The sequence below is a fragment of the Rhinoderma darwinii genome, chromosome 1 (genome assembly GCF_050947455.1).
Source record: "Rhinoderma darwinii isolate aRhiDar2 chromosome 1, aRhiDar2.hap1, whole genome shotgun sequence".
Classification (NCBI taxonomy): Eukaryota; Metazoa; Chordata; class Amphibia; order Anura; family Rhinodermatidae; genus Rhinoderma; species Rhinoderma darwinii.
This window is the reverse complement of record NC_134687.1, coordinates 628,919,694-628,942,142: the sequence shown is the minus strand read 5'-3', so window position 1 is coordinate 628,942,142 and position 22,449 is coordinate 628,919,694. Positions and strand designations below refer to the sequence as shown.

Genomic DNA, 22,449 nt, shown 5'->3' with positions numbered 1-22,449 from the left:
CACATGGTCTACAGCGTCATCCCAGGAGGCGGGGCTACGTTCAGAAGAGAGAGATGCGTCACCAGGACTACGGCCCTGGCAAGTCTAAACTTTTTTATAAATTTAAAAAAGTGCCTTTTTTTTTCTCATTTGTGATTTTTGCGGCAGAACCGCAGCATTTCCTCAACAGAGGAGCAGCGATTCCACAGAATACATTGACATGCTGCGGCTTAAAAAGCCAGTCAAAAGTTTGCTATGCTGCCCAGTCTTTCCTAGTTACGCCCCTGACTAGACCATGTTATCATTACCCTGTACTAACCTAGACCAACAGGAATGCTGGCATTAACCCCCTCACCACCCTAGATCTGTAAGGGAGCGTCCCTGCTTACCTCTCTCCGGAGGACAGTGCAGGGACACGGGCTGTCGGGCGAGTGAAGTGGCTGCAGCTCCGGACGAAGGAGCGTCTTGGGCGTCATGGCAACGGCCGCACTGCCGACAGCCATGACGCCTGCGCCGAACGAAGAGCAGGGCGAGCTCTCGCGCGGCGAGACTGGAAAGAGGAGGGGAAGCGCGGCAAGCAAGAGGGGCGGAGCAGTGAGTGGCGCGAAAAAGGGAGAGGAGGAGAGCGGAAGTCAGGGGGAGAAGCAGGAGCAGAACTGAAGGGAACCGGAGTCAGAAGGAGAGAAAGAGCAGGGAAAGTGAGAGCAGAAAGAAAGGCCGCCGGGAGAGAGAAGAAGCAGGAGCCTGACAGCACGTGGCTCCCCTCTGCAGCCTCGGAATAGGAGGGCAAAGGACAGCACGGGTGTCCTGTGCAAATCCCTTAGACGGACAGAGGATCGGCCGGAGCACAAGGAGTGTGTCAACAGCCACAGGTACCGTGCTCAGACTTTAAGACCCCTGACCCCGAGCTAGAGTCCCGCCATAAAGAACGGGCCCTTGTCCTAGTCTGTGACGCCCCTCTCTAACTACCGCCACCGTACGCACAAAAGACTAGTCCCAAAAGGGACGAACAACTCATCCTGAGCTAGGCCCAAAGGCAGGGCGGACTTGCTAGCTTATTTACCGCACCAGTGCCTCTGTGCGTCCTTCAGAGTAAAGCACCGCATGTAACCCTTGCATGGAACTGTTATGAGTAAAGCACCGCATGTAATACTTGCATGGAACTGTTATGAGTAAAGCACCGCATGTAATACTTGCATGGAACTGTTGTTTATGAATCTTGTTGGGACAGGAGCAGACAGAAGGAACGGTCGCGTTGACGGGACCTTGTTGGACTATTAGCTGGATTTCGTGTAAACCGTAGCGTCAGCCCGCCAGTTCAGTTGCGTCCTAGGGGTTCCACCGTGCGGACTACCGACTGAGGAGAGAGAGGGTTGTCATGAAAGGTAGCGGATAGCTCCGCAAGGACCCATGACGGTGCTAGTAGGTACGTTAGTCGCTGATTCCCACGACGCGATCCGTGGGCCGAGAGTGTGACTCACCCTAGGATAGGCTGTCAGTAGCGGGTAGCTCCCGCCGTGATTGACAGCGGCGTGTCCTTAGCCAAGCCGGCAACGTGGGGTCAGGCACAACCTCTCTCCGGAGGACTTCAAGCGGGATCGAAGTCCTCAACCTCAGGATTCCTGTCTGCTCCATACAGAAGAATTTATTGTTATTTGCTCGCTGCAGTAAAGAAGTTGCCCAAAAGAAGGTGTGTCCTGTTCATTGTGTTCCAACCGCGGTTGTCCCTCCTACAGATCCCCAGGGATATTACCATTAATTAACAGTTTTATTTACCTAGGACACCAGAATACCAAAGATCTCCATGGTTTACCCCTTTACAACCCTACTTAAAAATTAAGGGTGCTTGTAAAGTGGTGTTCTCTCGAGTGCTTCCCCTTTAATAAAACACAATCACAGACCTCAGGGGCGTAACTAGGACAGACTGGTTCCCACAGCAAACTTTTGACTGCCCCCCCAGGTGCCACACACAGCCCCACTTATAGATAGTGCTACCTGTAGATTGTGCAATACAGCCCCCCTGTAGAAAGTGCTATACAGCCCCCCTGTAGAGAGTGTCACAACCCACTTGTAGATAGTACCCCCACCTCACCCTTGTTGATAGTGCCATAAAACCCAGCCCTGTAGATTGCTCCACACACAGCCCCCTATAGATAGCGCCACAGCCCTCCCCTTGTAAATAGTGCCATACAGCCCCCCCTAGTAGCTAGTGCCACACATCCCCCCTTAGTAGTGCCCCACAGCCCCCCTTAGTAGTGCCACAGAGCCCCTTGTATATAGTGCCACACAGCTACCCCTTGTGTTTAGTGCCACACAGCCCCCCCTGTATAATGCCACACAGCCCCCCTTGTATATAGCGCCACACAACCCCCTAGTATATAGTGCCACACAGCCTTCCCCTTGTATATAGTGTCAAACTTCCCCCCTCCCTTGTAGATAGTGCCACACAGCCCCCTGTAGATAGTGCCACACACAGACCCCTGTAGATAGTGACAAACACAGACCCCTGTAGATAGTGCCTGACACAGACCCCTGTAGATTGCGCCACACAGCCCTTCCCCTTGTAAATAGTGCCATACAGCCCCCCAGTAGATAGTGCCACACAGTGTGTCCCTGATTATAATAGTACCATACATTGTGTTCCACACACACTGTGCCCCCTGTAGATAGTGCCCCCATAGCCCCCTGTAGATAGTAACCCCCATAGTGCCTCTGTAGATAGTGCCCTACATACACCCCTCTGTAGATAGTGCCCCACAGGTAACCCACCCCTGTATATAGTGTCCCCACATATAGCCCACCGCTATAGATAGATAGTGCCCTACAAATAGTTCCCCTATAGATAGTACTCTACATATAGCCCACACATGTATATAGGGTCCCTTATATAGCTCCCCCTATATATAGTGCCCCACATACCCACATATATACCCCCTGTATATAGTGCCCCACATCCCCACATATAGACCCCCCTGTATATAGTGGCCCACATCCCCACATATAGACCCCCCTGTATATAGTGGCTCACATCCCCACATATAGATCCCCTGTAGATAGTGCCCCAAATCTCTACATATCTCCCCCCCTTGTAGATAATGCCACTCTTTACATACTCACATGATCCCGATCCCACGCCGTCCGGTGGCAAAGCAGACCTGCTCTTTTCTGAGCAGGTCTGCTGGAGCTGAACGACGCATCGTTCAAAGGTGCTGATTGGCAGGGCGGAATGACTTGCCCCGTCAATCAGCGCCTTTCAAGCACGGAAGCGGCGTCATTGAAAGGCGCTGATTGGAGGTGCAAGTCATTTTGCCCCGCCAATCAGCGTCATTGTAAGGAACATGCCTGGCCATTCAGCGCTAATGCATGTATTTGTACCTGCGTGCTATAGAAGCAGGTACAATTACTGCAAGAGGGGGTGGCTGTTGCTAGCCCCGGGGCCCCCTCTGGAGCAAGCGACGCATCTTAGAGGCTCGGCGGCGCTAGCCCCGTAGTATCGTCACTACAGCTGTAGCAGCTGTAACAGCTGCTAGCGGTGCCACCGGACATATGGGGGGGCGTGTCGGCTAGCTGCACGGGCCCCCTCAAGCCGAGAGGCCCTGTAGCAGCCGCTTCGGCTTCTACCGCAGTAGTTACGCCACTGGTGCCACCCTGCTCCCCCCTTGTATATAGCTCCATACAGCCCCCCCAAAAAATATTGTACTTACCTTGCCGCGTTCCCGCTATGGAGTGCTGCACAGGCTCCGGTCAGGGCACATGCGCAATCCAGCGTGATGCAGTGACGTCATCACAGCGGCCTGCGCAGGGAGTCTTCCCAGTGCCTTATAGGCTGCAGGCCTAACGTGGCCTGCAGCCTATAATATTCATTTCTATCTACATCCAGAGGATGCAGATACAAGTGAATGTGGCTGTCGCTAGCACCAGGGCCCACACCGGTGCTAGCGACGCCACCGGGCATGAGGGGTCCGATGCTGCCTGGCGCATAAATATTAGTGGCCGGGTGGTGCGGGCCCCAAGGCGGTGCCACCGGGCATGGGGGGGGGGCCACGTCAGCAGCCACTACATTACAATGGCACACAAGCATCTGGTTATTTACTTTTTATGGGCCACAGTAAGCTTAGCGGTTACAAACAGGGATACCCCACACTGTGGTGCTTCACACAGCCTCCAACCTCTTCACAGGGTTCTTGACTTTCCATAAGACATCTATTTCCCTCCCACCTTCTGTCTCTAAAGGGCACTTTCTCTCTTTTGCAACCCTCCCACTTTTTGGCACTATCCCAGCATCCACAAGGCATAATCTTCTAGCCACAGTTACATGACTCTCAAGGGTTTATTTATTATTTATTTCAGTTACTTATATAGCGCCAACATATTACGCAGCGCTGTGCAGAGGTCCTCTTTTTTACTGTCCCCATTGGTGTTCACAATCTAAATTCCCTATTGGTATGTTTTTGGGGTGTGGGAGGAAATCGGAGTACCCGGAGGAAACCCACGCAAGCACTCCATGCAGATGTTGTCCTTGGTGAGATTTGAACCCCGGACCCCAGAGTTGCACTGAGCCAACGAGCTGCCCTAAAGGGTTGTGTAATTAAGAAATGTTCTACCACCAATCATGCCCGACAGGCACTTCTACAGGGTGGTCTTCATACCCCATCTCCCCCTATACTCCTAGTCAACACAGGATCTCCCCCTATACTCCTAGTAAACACAGGATCAAGGTAGTCTTCTCTCCATGGCCCAGACTCTCAAAGTTACCCACTGCTACCTTTCCCAATGACTACTCCAGCAGTCCAGCCTTTCCCAGGACTACAATCACTAGGTACCATCTCAGGCATACAGCGCAACCAGTCCCCTCTGTAGTTTCCTCACAAGTCTACCAATCCAGGGTTCCCCCTAGTCACCTTACTAGGCCGCACTACAGGTTTGAGCACAGTACCACTCGCCCGCCCTTGGGTACCTACTTCTGGGCTGACTATCTCTACAGCCCCACTAGACTCCCGAGAGCTAACCACTCAGGTCAACTATACTCTTCAGCCATGTCTGCTTCTGTGATCACCTGCACATCACTCTCACTCGGCAAAGTCCCTTCACTGCTTTACTCTGAGGATCTGTCTCCAGGCTTCCCCTGTCTTCACCGCTTTTGTCACAAGGTTCCTCCCAGGGGCGTAACTAGGAAAGACTGGGCCCCATAGCAAACTTTTGACTGGGGCCCCCCCCTCTGCTGGGTATCACACAACCCCCCCCCCCTTGTAGATAGTGCCTCCCTATAGATTCCACCACACAGCGCCCCCCTATAGATAGCACCATACACAGCCCCCTGTAGATAACGCCATACAGCCCCCCTGTAGATAACGCCATACAGCCCCCCCTTTAGATAATGCCATACAGCCCCCTCTGTAGATAACGCCATACAGACCCCCTCTGTAGATAACGCCATACAGCCCCCTCTGTAGATTACGCCATACAGACCCCCCCCCAAAAAAAAACGGCCTATAGTTTGTCCTACAAAAGACATGCATCCCCTATCCACAGGATAGGGGATACATGTGTGATCGCTGGCAGCGATAAGGAGAACGGGGGACCGAAAGTCCCCCCAAGTTCTCCATGACTAACCTCGGACTTCCGGCGTCTGCGCAGCTCAATAAAAATGAAAGGAGCGCTGGTCACGCATGCGCACAAGCACGACCGGTGCGCAAGTCATTTCCATGGAGCTGCAGACAGACTACGGAAGTCCGAGGTTTGTCATGGAGAACTTAGGGGGGACTTTCGGTCCCCGTTCTCCTCATCGCTGGGCGTCCCAGCGATCCCACATGTATCCCCTATCCTGTGGTTAGGGGATGCATGTCTTTTGTAGGAACAACCCCTTCAGTGGCGTCGCGCTGTAGCAGCCATAGCGGCTGCTAGCGGAGCCTGCGGCCATGGGAGGGGCCGTGCCGGCGGGTGGCACGGGCCCCCTCATGCTGCAGGCCCCGTAGAAGTCGCTACGGCTGCTATAGCGGTAGTTACGCCACTGCGCATAGGTTTGTACGGCGTAAAACTACAGCTCCCAGCATGGCCGAAACAATGATAAGGATATGCTGGGAGATGCGGTTTCACAAAAATAAATCATACCACCATCATCTCGCTGCAGATCATACAGTGACTACAATACTGATTAGAGGCAGAATAAACATTTACATTAAGTGACTCATCGGTGACGTCTCAGATTCTAGTTCTTTTCTTCTCCCTCCGGTTCAGACATCTATGATGGATTTCTCCCGGCCATGACCCATTTCTGCAGTTTTCCGTTTAGATGTCTTCAGCTTCTCACTTTTAAAACATTTCTGCACCTGTAAACAAAGTTAAAATTCTCAACACCTCTAAATATAATAAAGCACCATACACCGTGCCCCCTGTAGATAGTGACCTACATAGAAGCCCCTGTAGATAGTGCCCACATATGGACTCCAGAGCTGCAAGGCAATAGTGCTAACCACTGAGCCACCGTGCTGCCCTACATATAGCTTCCCCTACAGTTAGTGCTCCACGTATAGCCCACCTCTGTAGATATTGTCCCACATATAGCCCACCCCTGTAGACTGTGCACTACATATAGCCACCCTGTTGCTAGTGCCCCACAGGTAACCCACCCCTGTATATAGTGTCCCACACATAGCCCACCCCTATAGAAAGTACCCTAAAAAATAGCTCCCCTATAGATAGTGCTCTACATATAGCCCACCCCTGTATAGTGTCTCACATATACTGCCCCACATATAGACCCCCCTGTAGATAGTGGCCCACATCCCCACATACAGACCTCCCCTGTAGCTAGTGCCCCACATATAGACCCCCCCTGTATATAGTGGCCCACATATAGACCCCCCTGTATATAGTGGCCCACACCCCCACATATAGACCCCCCTGTAGCTACTGCCCCACATATAGACCCCCCTGTAGCTACTGCCCCACATATAGACCCCCTATATATAATAGCCCACATAAAGACGACCCCCCCTGTAGATAGACCCCCCCCCACTATAGATAATGCCATTCACATTTTTATGAGGAAAAAAATATATGAAGTTGACATGCTCACATTCTCCGGTTCCCACGCTGTTCACTGGCGATGCAGACATGCTTTCTTCTGAGCATGTCTGCAGGAGCTGAATGAGCGTCCTTCAATGACGCTGATTGGCGGGGCAGAATGACTTGCCCCGCCAATCAGCACCTTCCAAGCATGGAAGCGGCGCGATGATGTCATCGCGCCGCTAGCCAATCAGTGTCATTGTAAGGCACTGGATGGTCAGGCACGGAACATGTCTGGCCATTCAGTGCTAATACATGTATTTGGCTGCCGCTAGCACCGGGGCCCCCTCCGGTGCTAGCGACACCTACAGGCATGAGAGTGCCTGTGTAAGGCTCGGTGGCGCAGGCCCCACAGTAGCGGTGCTACCCCTGTAGCAGCCATAACGGCTGCTAGCGGCGCCACCGGGCATTTGGGATGGCGTGTCGGCTGGCGGCACGGGCCCCCTCAAGCCCCGGGCCCCGTAGCAGCTGCTACTGCTGCTACCGCGGTAGTTACGCCACTGGTTCCTCCACTGCTACACAAAACCACAGCAGCTTGTCCAGCACCACACACGGTCTACCCGCTCTCTACTCTAGAGGCGTCAAACCACTTCCATTCAAGGGCTCCTCTTTGCCCACTCTTCCTATTAGCATGATGGGGCAGCGCATGAGCATCACTACGCTCTACCTGCTGTAAGCGCCGTCTCTTCCTGGGCCGTCCAGTTCACAACACCTCTCCCTGTCACCGTCCCACAGGAGCCTCTCATTACTTACTGACAGTACCGTCCAAACAGTGCCGCAGGGCATATCGGCTTGCTCCTACACCTGCAAGACAAAAGCAACATAAACACAGTGCAACACATCATCCCATAACATCAAGTGTCTGAACAGTCTTTCAGCAGCTTTGCAGTCCTTCTTATAGTGACAGGTAAATATATAGAAAAAAGTTAAATTGAAAGGTTATAGGCTGTAATTGGGGGTACATGCAGGGTCCAGCTGTTAACGAACACATCTAAGTTATAAAAGATTCAAAGGTGTACGGAGCCTTTCACGTCTACCCAGTATTATGTTGCATTTTATAGCGGAAAAAAAACTACATCCCATGCCCATTGGATGAGAAGCTTCTGTAAAAATAGCAATCATGATGACAGCAAATCCAGTTGTCACTTTTGTAAAAACGTCCACCGCAACAGATTTGCAAAATGGCAAAAACAAATATTAAACCATTGCTCCTTAATTTACAGATGTGTCCTTTTTTTTACCTTGCCTCATAAATCAACATATCCTGACATGTGGGGCACCAGATGATTTTCGTGATAATCTGTCACGAGATATCCATGCTATATGTGTCTATGTGTGGCCACCCAGTGGTTGTGAAGTCCATTAGAGCCAGTGAAGGGTTTTGTTAGCAATTTGCTATATTTTATTGAATTGGTTTAAAGGGGTTGTCCACGATCAGACAACTGATGACCTATCCACCATATAGGTCATCAGTATATGATCGGTGGGGGTCCGACACCCAGACCTCGCACCAATCAGCTGCTTTGGCTGCTCCGGTCACAGAATAGCGGCCAAACTGCAGTATTGCAGCTCTGCTCCTATTCAAGTGAATGGGAGCAGAGCTGCTCTGCAGAACGGCCGCTATGCAGTGGTTAGACCCATCTGCTAAAGGCCCCAACTACTCCAACTACAGCATACCGTTCAAGACTCCAGGTGCCCGGAGGTAGCCGAAGCAGCTAATCAGTGCGGGGTCTGGGTGTCGGACCAACACCGATCATATACTGACGACCTATCCTGTGGATAGGTCATCAGTTGTCCGATCGTGAGAAATTGGAGTTCAAGTTCAGGGAAAGGTAAGGGTGGACACATCTGCATGCCCATTTTTTTTAGTTTTGGTAGGAAGCCTTTTTTATCACTTTCTCATAATCAAAGAGTTTTAGTTTTAGCTAAGATTTGTGCCGCTGTTTAGAGGGTTATTGCATTGAAAGGCTGATATATATGTCCATGTGTCTGTGGATAAGCCAGTGACTACCCATGACTATTAAAGTGCTGATTTCTTAATCCTGTTGAGCTATTTTTTTTTTTTTCAAACCAGGCAAAGAAATAAATTTATGACCACATTGATCCCTCCATAAAGTCTAGTACAGAGGACCTTTCAAACAGCAGCACATATCTCAATTGTGAGGATAACCTAGGTAAGGGTTTCAGGTTTTGAGTAGTGATAGGCTCTATGTGCAATGTTTTACTTCAGGAAGCCAATTAAAAAAAATAGACAAGCGTTTCGCACCTCCAGATACTGTAGGAGCAGAGAGAGGCCACTGTGTTGTCGTTTTTTAAAGGGTTAAACATGTGGTTCCCACCCCAGCTGTGTGGGCTGCTATTCTGGTCTCCACCTTGTATACATCCTAAACCATCTCAGCTGGAAGACAGTACGTACACCGCAGCCTCCCAGCCCTGAGCAAAATCCATCTCAAAAGATTCAGTTATTCAATTTTTGTCAACAGACCAGAAAAAACAGCCAAAAATATTGCTGACGAGCTGAAATCAGAACATCCTGAGAATCTGCCTTTCATGATTGTTTAGCTTATGTAACACCACAAGCTTCTATGTAATCCTCCTACTGGGAGACAAAACCCCCTATATATTAAAAACTGAAATACCCCCCTGGTAAACATGGAGCCACAAAACCGAAGGGATCGAGAAACCGGCTGTCTCAACACGATGCTTATCACAGAAACCTCCCGATGGAAAGAGAGTGGGACGAGGACGCTAAGGAATCGAGAATATTACAACATTACAGAATATTTTTAGAATAAAGTTTACAAAAGCAGCAGAAAATTAAGGAACATGGAAAATGTAATTTTTTGTGCCTTTAAACCGGATTACAGTTCACAATCCAGAATTAATCAAATTCATAAAATACCCCAAAAAAATTCCCATAAAGTGACAACCAAATTTATAACAACTTCCTCACCTTCCAAACAACATCAACCTCTTTCTTCTCTACAAATAATGCTTTAATAAGACCATCTTGACACAGTTATCCCACCCTACTTCTTGTTGACATTTTCCGGAGCTTTGTAGAGGACTGCGTGGTCTGAACAGATCAGTGTGATTTACTAAATTTTCTTCCAGAAGTCACAGCTTGTACAGCCATCACAGTATGAAAGTGAGTAGGGGGCACAGGCAGGCTAAAGGGCTGGGAGAAGGGATAGGGAACACCCACTGAGCTCTGGACCTGCAGCTCCACAAGCAGCATGTCAGAAAAAAACATAAAATAAATTAAACAGAAATGAGCAAGATTAGTAGTACAGAAGAGTAGTGACAGTCCCTGCAGTTGCTATGGAGCCTATAAAAAAAATGAATCCACCCTGAAAAGAGCTTTGAGGACCTAAGTACAACTTTTCCGCTGTAGGGACATTGCAGAATTAGGAAATAGAAAGGAGAACTGACAAGGAAGTAATTATTCACATATCTTTCTGAAAGGGGTAAAAATGAGGAGGAGACCTGTATGTCATAGACCAGGGGGAGTGTGGTGTCAACCATCCACGAAGAGGGATGCAATTTCCTCTGTCCTCTGTCTTCTTCTAGCAACCACACCATGCCCCTTGTACCTCTCTAGGTAGATAGATACCTATCAAAAATTTATATCTAGATTTTTTTACTTCAAAGGGTAACTAAATTCAAAAAAACTTCTGACATGTCATAGTGACATGTCAGAAGTTTTGATCAGTGGGATCTGAGCACTGAGACCCCCACCGTTCATTAAAACAAAGCGGCAGAAGCGCTATAGAAAGTCTATGAGCCCGTACACCAATTGCTCTGCTTTGCGAGAAAAGCAGATCAGAAATAAAGCGGCCCAGCGCTCACCGAGCACTTCTGCTGCTTCGTTTTAGTGATAGGTGGTGGTCTCAGTGCTCGGACCCCCACCGATCAAAACTTCTGAAATGTCACTATGACATTTCAGATGTTTTTTCAAAGTTTAGTTACGCTTTAAACCTTGGTGACATGTCACTCGAATTGTTGAGTTATGCTTTGGAGGCCCTTGGAAGAAATTTAATACCAAGGTCTAATAGTATTCTTTATTCCTTATTGACCAATCCTCATCAGTATTTTTGTAGCTCCATACTTTGGACAACCCTTCTAAACTTCTTGACCAGTGGCATAACTACCGCTATAGCAGCCGTAGCGGCTGCTACGGGGCCCGCGGCATGAGGGGGCCCGTGTCGCCCGCCGGAACGGGCCCCCACCATGGCCGGAGGCTCCGCTAGCAGCCGCTATGGCTGCTACAGCGAGACGCCACTGAACACTATGGCAGAGCAGGGAGTTCTCTCCCCGCTCTGCCATTAAACAAAATACATGTATCCCCTATCCACAGGATATCCACAGGACAGGGGATACATGTGTGATCGCTGGCAGCGATAGGGAGAACGGGGGACTGAAAGTCCCCTGAAGTTCTCCATCACAAACCTCGGACTTCCGGGGTCTGTGTCGGCAGCTCCGTAGAAATGAATGGAGCGCCGGTCGTGCCTGTGCGCATGCGTGACCAGCGTTCCTTTCATTTTTATTGAGCTGCGCAGACTCCGGAAGTCAGAGGTTAGTCATGGAGAACTTCGGGGAACTTCCGTTCCCCCGTTCTCCCTATCGTTGCCAGCGATCACACATGTATCCCCTATCCTGTGGATAGGGGATTCTTGTCTTTTGTCTTGTCTTTTCACACTGTAGGTCGCATTTTTTTGGGAGGGGGGACGCTGTATGGCGTTCCCTACAGGGGGGGGCTGTATGGCGTTCTCTACAGGGGGGGGCTGTATGGCGTTCCCGCCAGCGGGGGCTGTATGGTGCTCCCTACAGGGGGGCTGTATGGCGTTCCCTACAGGGGGGGCTGTATGGCGTTCCCTACAGGGGGGCTGTATGGCCTTCCCTACAGGGTGGGCTGTATGGTGTTCCCTACAGGGGGGCTGTATGGCATTCCCTACAGGGGGGGCTGTATGGCGTTCCCTACAGGGGGGGCTGTATGGCCTTCCCTACAGGGGGGGCTGTATGGCGTTCCCTACAGGGGGGCTGTATGGCGTTCCCTACAGGGGGGGCTGTATGGCGTTCCCTACAGGGGGGCTGTATGGCGTTCCCTACAGGGGGGGCTGTATGGCATTCCCTACAGGGGGGCTGTATGGCGTTCCCTACAGCGGGGGCTGTATGGCGTTCCCTACAGGGGGGGGGGCTGTATGGTGTTCCCTACAGGGGGGGCTGTATGGCCTTCCCTACAGGGGGGGGGGGCTGTATGGCGTTCCCTACAGGGGGGCTGTATGGCGTTCCCTACAGGGGGGGCTGTATGGCATTCCCTACAGGGGGGGTGGTTGGCGTTCCCTACAGGGGGGCTGTATGGTGTTCCCTACAGGGGGGGCTGTATGGCGTTCCCTACAGGGGGTCTGTATGGCATTCCCTACAGGGGGGGCTGTATGGCGTTCCCTACAGGGGGGGCTGTATGGCTTTCCCTACAGACCCCCCCTGTACGGAACGCCATACAGCCCCCTCTGTAGATAGCGCCATACAGTCCCCCTGTGGATAGCGCCATACAGCCCCCCTGTGGATAACGCCATACAGCCCCCTGTAGATAACGCCATACAGCCCCCCCTGTAGATAACGGCATACAGTCCCCCTGTGGATAGCGCCATACAGCTCCCCCTGTGGATAACGCCATACAGCCCCCCTGTAGATAACGCCATACAGTCCCCCTGTGGATAGCGCCATACAGCCCCCTCTGTAGATAACGCCATACAGTCCCCCTGTGGATAGCGCCATACAGCCCCCCCTGTAGATAACGCATACAGTCCCCCCAGGGGCGTAGCTAAAGGCTCATGGGCCCCGATGCAAAAATTCTTACTGGGCCCCCCCCCCCCGCAAACTCCTCATGGCTGACGGTCCGCAGCTTTCAGCTGCATCGCTGGGTCTCCTAAGTGACCCAACAATGCAGCACTAGTAGCCGCGGCGTCACTAAGGCTGGGTTCACACACCCTATTTACAGACGTAATTCGGGCGTTTTAGCATTGAATTACGTCCGAAAATGCGGCTCAAAAGCGTTGGCAAACATCTGCCTATTCACTTGAATGGGTCTTACGATGTTCTGTGCCGACGGTCATTTTTTTTTACGCGCCGCTGTCAAAAGGCGGCGCGTAAAAAAGACGCCCGCGTCAAAGAAGTGCCTGTCACTTCTTCATATGTAAATGGAGCCGTTTTCCAGGAACTCCATAGAAAAACAGCTCCAATTACGTCCGTAATGGACGCAGCGAAAGACGCCTGCACATGCCATTACGGCTGAAATTACGGTGCTGTTTTCTCCTGAAAACAGCTCCGTAATCTCAGCCGTAACGGACGCTGCCGTGTGAACATACCCTCAGGGCTTAAAATGTCAGGGAAATAGCCCCAATACATGTGTCCGCCCAAAAAAAAGTGTGTATATGAGACAGCATATCTATAGCACTACGACCCTATAAACTATGGATAGGATTAGATACAGTGGCTCAGCAGACAGTATCACACATGATAGGATTAGATACAGTGGCTCAGAAGCCAGTATCACACATGATAGGATTAGATGCTGGGACCCCTACTATTCAACTTATTTATTAATGATATAGAGGATGGGATTAATAGCACTATTTCTATTTTTGCAGATGACACCAAGCTATGTAATATAGTTCAGTCTATGGAAGATGTTCATGAATTGCAGGCAGATTTAAACAAACTAAGTGTTTGGGCGTCCACTTGGCAGATGAAGTTTAATGTAGATAAATGTAAAGTTATGCATCTGGGTACCAACAACCTGCATGCATCATATGTCCTAGGGGGCGCTACACTGGCGGATTCACTTGTTGAGAAGGATCTGGGTGTACTTGTAAATCATAAACTCAATAACAGCATGCAATGTCAATCAGCTGCTTTAAAGGCCAGCAGGATATTGTCGTGTATTAAAAGAGGCATGGACTCACGGGACAGGGATGTAATATTGCCACTTTACAAAGCATTAGTGAGGCCTCATCTAGAATATGCAGTTCAGTTCTGGGCTCCAGTTCATAGAAAGGATGCCCTGGAGTTGGAAAAAATACAAAGAAGAGCAACGAAGCTAATTAGGGGCATGGAGAATCTAAGTTATGAGGAAAGATTGAAAGAATTAAACCTATTTAGCCTTGAAAAAAGACGACTAAGGGGGGACATGATTAACTTATATAAATATATTAATGACACATACAAAAAATATGGTGAAATCCTGTTCCTTGTAAAACCCCCTCAAAAAACAAGGGGGCACTCCCTCCGTCTGGAGAAAAAAAGGTTCAACCTGCAGAGGCGACAAGGCTTCTTTACAGCGAGAACTGTGAATCTATGGAATAGCCTACCGCAGGAGCCGTTACAGCAGGGACAGTAGATGGCTTTAAAACAGGCTTAGATAATTTCCTAGAACAAAAAAATATTAGCTCCTATGTGTAGAAATTTTTCCTTCCCTTTTCCCTTCCCTTGGTTGAACTTGATGGACATGTGTCTTTTTTCAGCCGTACTAACTATGTAACTATGTAAGATACAGTTGCTCAGCAGACAGTATCACACATGATAGGATTAGATACAGTGGCCCAGCAGACAGTATCACACATGATAGGATTAGATATAGTGGCCCAGCAGACAGTATCACACATGATAGGATTAGATACAGTGGCTCAGCAGACAGTATCACACATGATAGGATTAGATACAGTGGCTCAGCAGACAGTATCACACATGATAGGATTAGATACAGTGGCTCAGAAGGCAGTATCACACATGATAGGATTAGATACAGTGGCCCAGCAGACAGTACCACACATGATAGGATTAGATAGAGTGGCTCAGCAGACAGTATCACACATGATAGGATTAGATACAGTGGCTCAGAAGGCAGTATCACACATGATAGGATTAGATACAGTGGCTCAGCAGACAGTATCACACATGATCGGATTAGATATAGGGCCCAGCAGACAGTATCACACATGATAGGATTAGATACAGGGCCCAGCAGACAGTATCACACAAGATACGATTAGATACAGGGCCCAGCAGACAGTATCACACATGATTGGATTAGATACAGGGCCCAGCAGACAGTATCACACATGATTGGATTAGATACAGGGCCCAGCAGACAGTATCACACATGATAGGATTAGATACAGGGCCCAGCTCGCTGACATTGCGTCTCCAGCGCTGGACCCAGGAAAGGTAAGAATAATAATTTTGCTTCTTTATGTGTTACTGATTATTTTTGTGTGTTTGTGTTTTTTTACAGGTTCGGTTGTTGGACTTCGGATTCGAGGACTTCAATGACGGCGTTTTTTTAATTCTCAATAAAATGGTTAATGAGGGTTGTGTTTTTTTATTTCAATAAAATATTTTTTCTATGTGCTTGTATCTTTTTAAACTTTATTATCACCGCCTTAGTAATGGCCGCCGGCTGATTGACATCCTCCATTACTAAGGCGGGGCTTAATGTTAGCCGGTGCAGAGGCTACACTAACCCCCATTATTACCCCGGTAGCCACCGCCACCAGGAGTACTGGGAAGAGCCGGGTACGAACCAGTACCCGTCCATCTGTAGTGACTGGCAGGCACCGGGGTGGCCGCAGGCTGGTAGTAAACAGTGGCCCTTCCCACCCTGGTAATGCTGCCTGCTGTGTTGTATCTGGCTGGTTATGAAAATTGGGGGGGACCCCACATCGTTCTTTCCAATTATTTTTTAATTTTTTTTAAATGACGTGGGGTCCCCCCCATTTTTCATAACCAGCCAGATACAATAAAGCAGCAGCAGCCTAGCAATACCAGGGTAGGAAGGGCCACTGTTTTTGGCCTTTCCCCTCCTGATAATACCAGCCTGCGGCCACCCCAGTGGCCGACCATCACTACAGATGGTCAGGTACTGGATCGTACCCGGCTCTTCCCAGCACCCCTGGTGGCGGTGGGTACCGGGGTAATAAGGGGGGTTAGTGTTAGCCTCTGCACCGGCTAACACTAAGCCCCGCCTTAGCAATGGATGCTGTCAATCAGCCGGCGGCCATTACTAAGGCGGTAATAATATAGTTTAAAAAAAACACAAAGACATAGAAAAAATATTTTATTAAAATAAAAAAAAAACACACAACCCTCATTTATCCATTTTATTGATAATAAAAAAAAAAGCCGTCATCGAAGTAGTCCTGGAATCCGCCGTAGTCCAACGACCGAACCTGTAAGAAAACACACCAAAAAAACGATTAGTAACACGTGTTAGGCTTAGATACAGGGCCCATGTGTGATACTGTCTGTGGGACCCTGTATCTGAGCCTACCACAAGGTAGGCTTAGATACAGGGTCCAGCAGACAGTAATCTTATACAGTATAAGATTACTGTGTGCTGGGGCCCTGTATCTAAACCTACAGTGTGGTAGGCTTAGATACAGGGCCCAGCAGACAGGATCACACATGGGCCATGTATCTAAGCCTACCATGTGATTGGCTTAGATACAGGGCCCAGCAGACAGGATCACACAATCTGTGATCCTGTCTCATGGGCCCCCTAAGCCTGCTACATCGTAGGCTTAAAGGGGTTGTGCAGTCCCTAAACATTGATCGCCTGTCCTCAGGATAGGCCATCAATAGATGATGTGTCCGGCATCCGTCTCCCGGGACCCGCCAATCAGCTGTTGTGAAGGGGCCGCAGCACTCGTACGAGAGCTGCTTCCCCTTCTTTTCACTACTCCCTCACACTGTGAATCGCCGACACGGATTCACAGTGTGACCGGAATGAAGTGACAGGAATGAAGGGGAGCAGCTCTCGTACGAGTGCTGCGGCCCCTTCAAAACAGCTGATTGGCGAGTCCCAGGAGTCGGACCCCGCCAGTCAGGGCAACTAATCTTACCTTCCTCTTCAGCCGCGGCGGAAGTTCTGTCCTCTCGATGCTGTGCGCGGCGCATAGCGCTGTGACGTCAGGACCTCCGCTATGATCCGGAACCAGGAAGGTAAGTACAGTCTGTTACTATAGTAACAGGGGCCCGCGGTCCGAGTTACTATAGTAACTTTTTATTGCTGTGGTGCGGGGGGCTGTGGGCCCCTCTGGCTTCGGGGCCCGACCGCAATTGCGACCGCTGCGACCCCTACAGCTACGCCAGTGTATGTATGTGTGTGTTTATTTTTATATATATATTTATTTCTAGATAGATAGAAAATAGATATGATATAGATAGATATTGATAAATGGAGATAAGTAGATAAAGATGGATGGATATGAGAGATAGATAGATAGATGGTCAGCCCTGAGGTGTGACAGCTCAGCATGACACACAGTGAAGGGGTTAATAGTTGCTACTTACATCTGGTGTAGGGGTCAGAGAGCAGCAGTAGTCAGGATTCCTGAGCTCTGTAACAGTGGACACTGCGGCTCGTACTGCCGGGGAGGAGCAGACACGCACACCATCTTCTTACTGTAGCCATTCCTTTCCCTTGCACAGGTCACAAGGAAGAGGCAAACAGCAAGAAGTGAGCTGATTGGGTGGACAACACAGTGGGCGGAGCTGGCTCTCGGAAAATTATTGATAGATGAATCCACCCATCTTACAACACCCTCTTGTTCCCCCTCCACGCTATGACTCTGACAGTCGAGCTGCCACCGGGTCTCTTTTGTACCCCAGCAGGGACCAGCAATGCAGAGAAATCATTGCAGCGCTAGTGTGGTGAGGGGGGCCTGCGGGCCCCCCTAGCTTCGGGGCCCGGTCGCAGTTGCGACCCCTATAGTTACGCCACTGAGTCCCCCTGTGGATAGCGCTATACAGTCCCCCTGTGGATAGCGCCATACAGCCCCCTCTGTAGATAGCGCCATACAGCCCCCCTGTAGATAGCCCCATACAGCCCCCTCTGTAGATGGCGCCATACAGCCCCCCCTGTAGATAACGCCGTACAGCCCCCTTTGTAGATATCTACAGAGGGGGCTGTATGGCGTTATCTACATGGGGGACTGTATGGCGTTATCTACAGGGGGGGGGGTGTATGGCGTTATCTACAGGGGGGACTGTATGGCGCTATCTACAGAGGGGGCTGCATGGCGCTATCTACAGAGGGGGCTGTATGGCGCTATCTACAGAGGGGGCTGTATGGCGTTATCTACAGGGGGGCTGTAAAAAAGGCACTATCTACAAGGGGGGGGGGGGTTGTGTGACTCCCAGGGGAGGGGGGGCCCCAGTCAAAAGTTTGCTATGGGGCTTAGTCTTTCCTAGTTACGCCCCTGTTCTTGACAACTTAGGACAAGTATTCTCATCTAGAGGAGCCGGCAGTAATCACAGCACAACGAGCATACTCATCAGGCTGAACACTCGGACACTGCTTCAGTGGATTCTCTGATCTTGGCCGTTTAACCCTTTGTTAATGTGCTGGAAATGTATAGAATGTTATGCCATAGGGTGTACTTAAGTGTTCACTTACAGCTTCCTGTGTACTATTAGTACGCAGCATAATGTACATATGTTATAGATATATAGTGAGTGCATTGTAGTAAAAGAATAAAAAAAGATCCAAATATTTTTTTTTTATGAAAGCCGGAATGCAAAGAGGAAAAAAAAAAAACTTCTTATCCTCATTGGCCTGGTCCAAGTGGTTAATACATGCTAATATAAAAACATGATACTCACTTTTCCTCCTGCACTTACATCCCAACCAAATACCAATTGATAAAATTAAACTGGTCAACAGTTCCAAAAAAGAAGGACAATTTTCTCCTTTCCATTACTCCCCCCCTCCCTCAGACAATCTTAATATTACATATAATTCAAACTCAGAAACTTCAACACTCATACCACTTGGTGCTTAAAAAACGAAAAGTTTGCTCAACTTTCACTTCTAATCTTCTCCCCACTGATCAGTCACAGAATTAACCTCCAAGATAAACCTTTGTGGGATATCCAATTTAGGGTCAAATCTTCTCCATAGTAGATAAAACAAATGTATGGAGATACAAAGTAATGATAATTTTATCACACCAATGATAAATTTTATGTGTAATACCAGACCTTACCACATGGAGTGCTGTTTTGGGGAAACAAGCCTATGAGCAACTTAGAGCACAATGCATCTTCAATCAGACATATGCAGTGTAATATTCCACAGCTCCAACAATTGGTAGAGAAATGTACTGCACAACTGAAAAAGGCATCTCTCTCTCAGGAGGACCTAACATTACAAGGACATTCCATTGATTTCAATGGATGTTGTGGATTTTGTGTAATACTTTATTTTGCTTGTGGTGGCAGTGCAGGGAAACTAAACATTTGCTGCCAGGTTGTTGTCCCCCCCCCCCCCCACATATTACAGCTCATTACTTGGGGTTCCAACAGTTTCGGGGCTGAATAATAGGGAGGCCACAAGGTGCACACATCCTGGTCCTCCACAACCTAGGGGACCTCCACCAACCACGAAGCCGGTCTACAGGGCGAAACGCGCGTCGAGGCGTTCACTCATCCGTTCACTTTGGTACTTCTGCACCGCTTTCCATCATGTCCCAGGGTATGTGCTGGCCTCTTTTTCTTATATTTGTATATTAGCTAGAGTTAGGTTTAGTCCCTTGGCTATTTTTGCCTTTATCCATTACTAGGGCTTTTCTAGTCTAGCTATTTCATCATCGTTTACCAGTTAGGCAGCAATTTTATTATATGTGGGGCCTTGGTTATCCTGTGCCCATGTTTATCTTCTCCCCTGTGGGTTTATTTTAGCGTGTGCTTTAGCCATTTTTTGATGGTTGACTCTGTGTGCTCATGGTCTGTTCCATCTGACCGTGCTGTTCAAACTCTTCCGTGTATGGTTCCTTTTTTATCCTGTATTTTGTGATTATGTACTATATTCAATAAAGATTTTTGTACTCTTGTATATTATTGGTATACTATTTTTTGAGGGTCATGTCCCTTTTGGTTCGCTTTTAGGTTGTTTGCTATATTGAGGGACCCCTGTATACGCCATTGGTTTGGTGTGAGGTTTGTTTAGGTTGTTCATATGCAGTGTAATATTCCACAGCTCCAACAATTGGTAGAGAAATGTACTGCACAACTGAAAAAGGCATCTCTCTCTCAGGAGGACCCAACATTACAAGGACATTCCATTGATTTCAATGGATGTTGTGGATTTTGTGTAATACTTTATTTTGCTTGTGGTGGCAGTGCAGGGAAACTAAACATTTGCTGCCAGGTTGTTGCCCCCCCCCCCCACATATTACAGCACATTACTTGGGGTTCCAACAGTTTCAGGGCTGAATAATAGGGAGGCCACAAGGTGCACACATCCTGGTCCTCCACAACCTAGGGGACCTCCACCAACCACAAAGTTTGCCACTATTAGTGAGCCGAGGAGTCTCCACCAATCTTAATCCAGCCCTGCATCTGCTTATTATGGAGGATCCTTCTAACAAAAAGGAGCTGTCCGAGGTGGAAAAACTCCTTTAATGAGTAGATAAAGCAAGGAACTGGTGCTGAAGGAACATTAGGGCTAGCAAATCAAGTACAGGACCTGGCCAACAAACAGAGAGGACATCAGAATCAGAAATTAGAGTGCAGGAGAAAAGCTAGAGATCAGTCGGGACCCAGCGCGTATTCAATGTTTAAATAACCTACAAAAGATAAGGCCTTCAAGAGATGGAAGGAGAGTAGACAGGGAGGGATCATGTCATCGAGCCGAGCTGTCACTATGGACAGACCTACCGCTGCTGCTCATTGTGAGCGGTTATAAATGGAACTGGGCAAAGAAAGTAACACATAAGTTGTAGGAACTAATTCCGAGACTCGTATTTATATGCATTTTTTTTTTATTTCAGGGCTGCAAGAAAATCAATACAGAATCTGTGTATGGTTAATAGGAAGTCTGATCGCCGGGAGCAGAAAGGTCAATAGATATTATCTTAATGTGATTTTTTTTTTCTGAGTATTGGGAAAGGAATTATTTTATGATTAACTATTAGTGGTGGTAAACCCGTAAGAAAAAGAGTACTACAAGAAAATCCTAAACATTATTCCTATAGGGTTTTATGTTTGATAAGTTTTGTGTCTAAAAGGAGACAGATAAAAGATATACACATGAATATTAGTATAGAATACCTACCCCCATTACAAATATACCCTCCTCATAAAATGTTACTGCAGCATGATTTCCCTCTCTCAGCAGGAAGTCCCAGCAAACTCTTAAGTATCAATCAGCAGCTGAAACAATGTCCATCCAACCATGAATCCTTGTTTCTCTATGTGTCTGAGGCTGAATGCAGTCATCAATTTCCACATTACATGCATTTTGGCAATAATGAGCAATTACTGAGTTTCTGCTTTGACAGGTGGTAGGGCTTTTTTTTATTTATATATAACTAAAAAGTATTTCTAGCGCATATTCTGTTTCTGCAGAACTTTCACCTGTTCCACTGTCTGTTCCTGCTAGATCCTGATCCCTGTCCATTGCAACATGCGCCAGTCAATGATGTCATCACTTTCATCTCCAGATTCAAGTGCTGGTCATTCCTGCAAGAGAATAAATGAAATTACATAATAAAAAAACTCAAAAATAAAATATGAAGTGAATTCATGAAAAAGGAGGTCGAGTATGGAACTCAAAACTTAAGAATCGTCCCCGGACCTTGTTGAGAGTAGACTGAATCATAGAAATGCAAACAGCAGCAGAACTACTTTTAGGCTTTATTCACATCTGCGTCAGGGCTTCGTTCTGGCGTTCCAGAACGGAAACCTGACTGAAACAAACCAGTAGTCGACTATGTTATTGATTCCGTCAAAACGATGGAACCCTTGCACAACTGAGACAAACGGAAACCATTTCCACCGGATCCGTCACTATTAAAATCAATGGTGATGAAACGGAAGCCTGTGGTTTCCGTTTGTTTCAGTCAGGGTTCCGTTCTGACTGAAAGCTCTGAGGGAACGGAGCCCTGACGCAGATGTGAATGAAGCCTTACAAGTGCAGCAATAATTTCATCTATCAGATCTTTTGTACAAGGAATAAGCCACATAATAGACACAAATAATGGGTGCATTTCCAATCTCATTGGTTCCCACAGGGGTTACTGTAGATGCCCCACCCCAGATTATTCTCAATTTACCACTATTCTTCATAGACTACATCAGACGTTTTTACATAGGGAGCTGTGGGTGTTATCGATAGTATTACTGGTAATATATCTAGAGAATCTAGAGAGGTTTAGGGGTTAAGAACGAATATTCCTGGTGACAGGATGGTGAAGGGGTTAATGGTATCATCTCCAGTGGTCTGGAGCAGGAAAAGTTTATATAATTTTTGATATAGAGCTGCAAATCCCCTGCTTGCCTTCCCATAGCCAGAGAGTCCCATGATAAAATTCTGGTAGCCTGCACTGGCACTGGGGGCATTAT

The 22,449-nt window shown here is 48.4% G+C and overlaps 1 long non-coding RNA gene across 1 annotated transcript in view; it reads right to left on the bottom strand.

The window, feature by feature from the left end:
- Window positions 1-21,607, bottom strand: part of LOC142747954 (uncharacterized) — a 101,044-nt gene extending 79,437 nt beyond the window's left edge. The window contains exons 1-2 of the long non-coding RNA XR_012882106.1: window positions 21,463-21,607; window positions 7,715-7,851 (exon numbers count right to left, since the gene is read on the bottom strand). This is a non-coding gene — a long non-coding RNA (uncharacterized LOC142747954). The remainder of the gene's footprint in view (window positions 1-7,714; window positions 7,852-21,462) is intronic.
- Window positions 21,608-22,449: the final 842 nt, after the last annotated feature.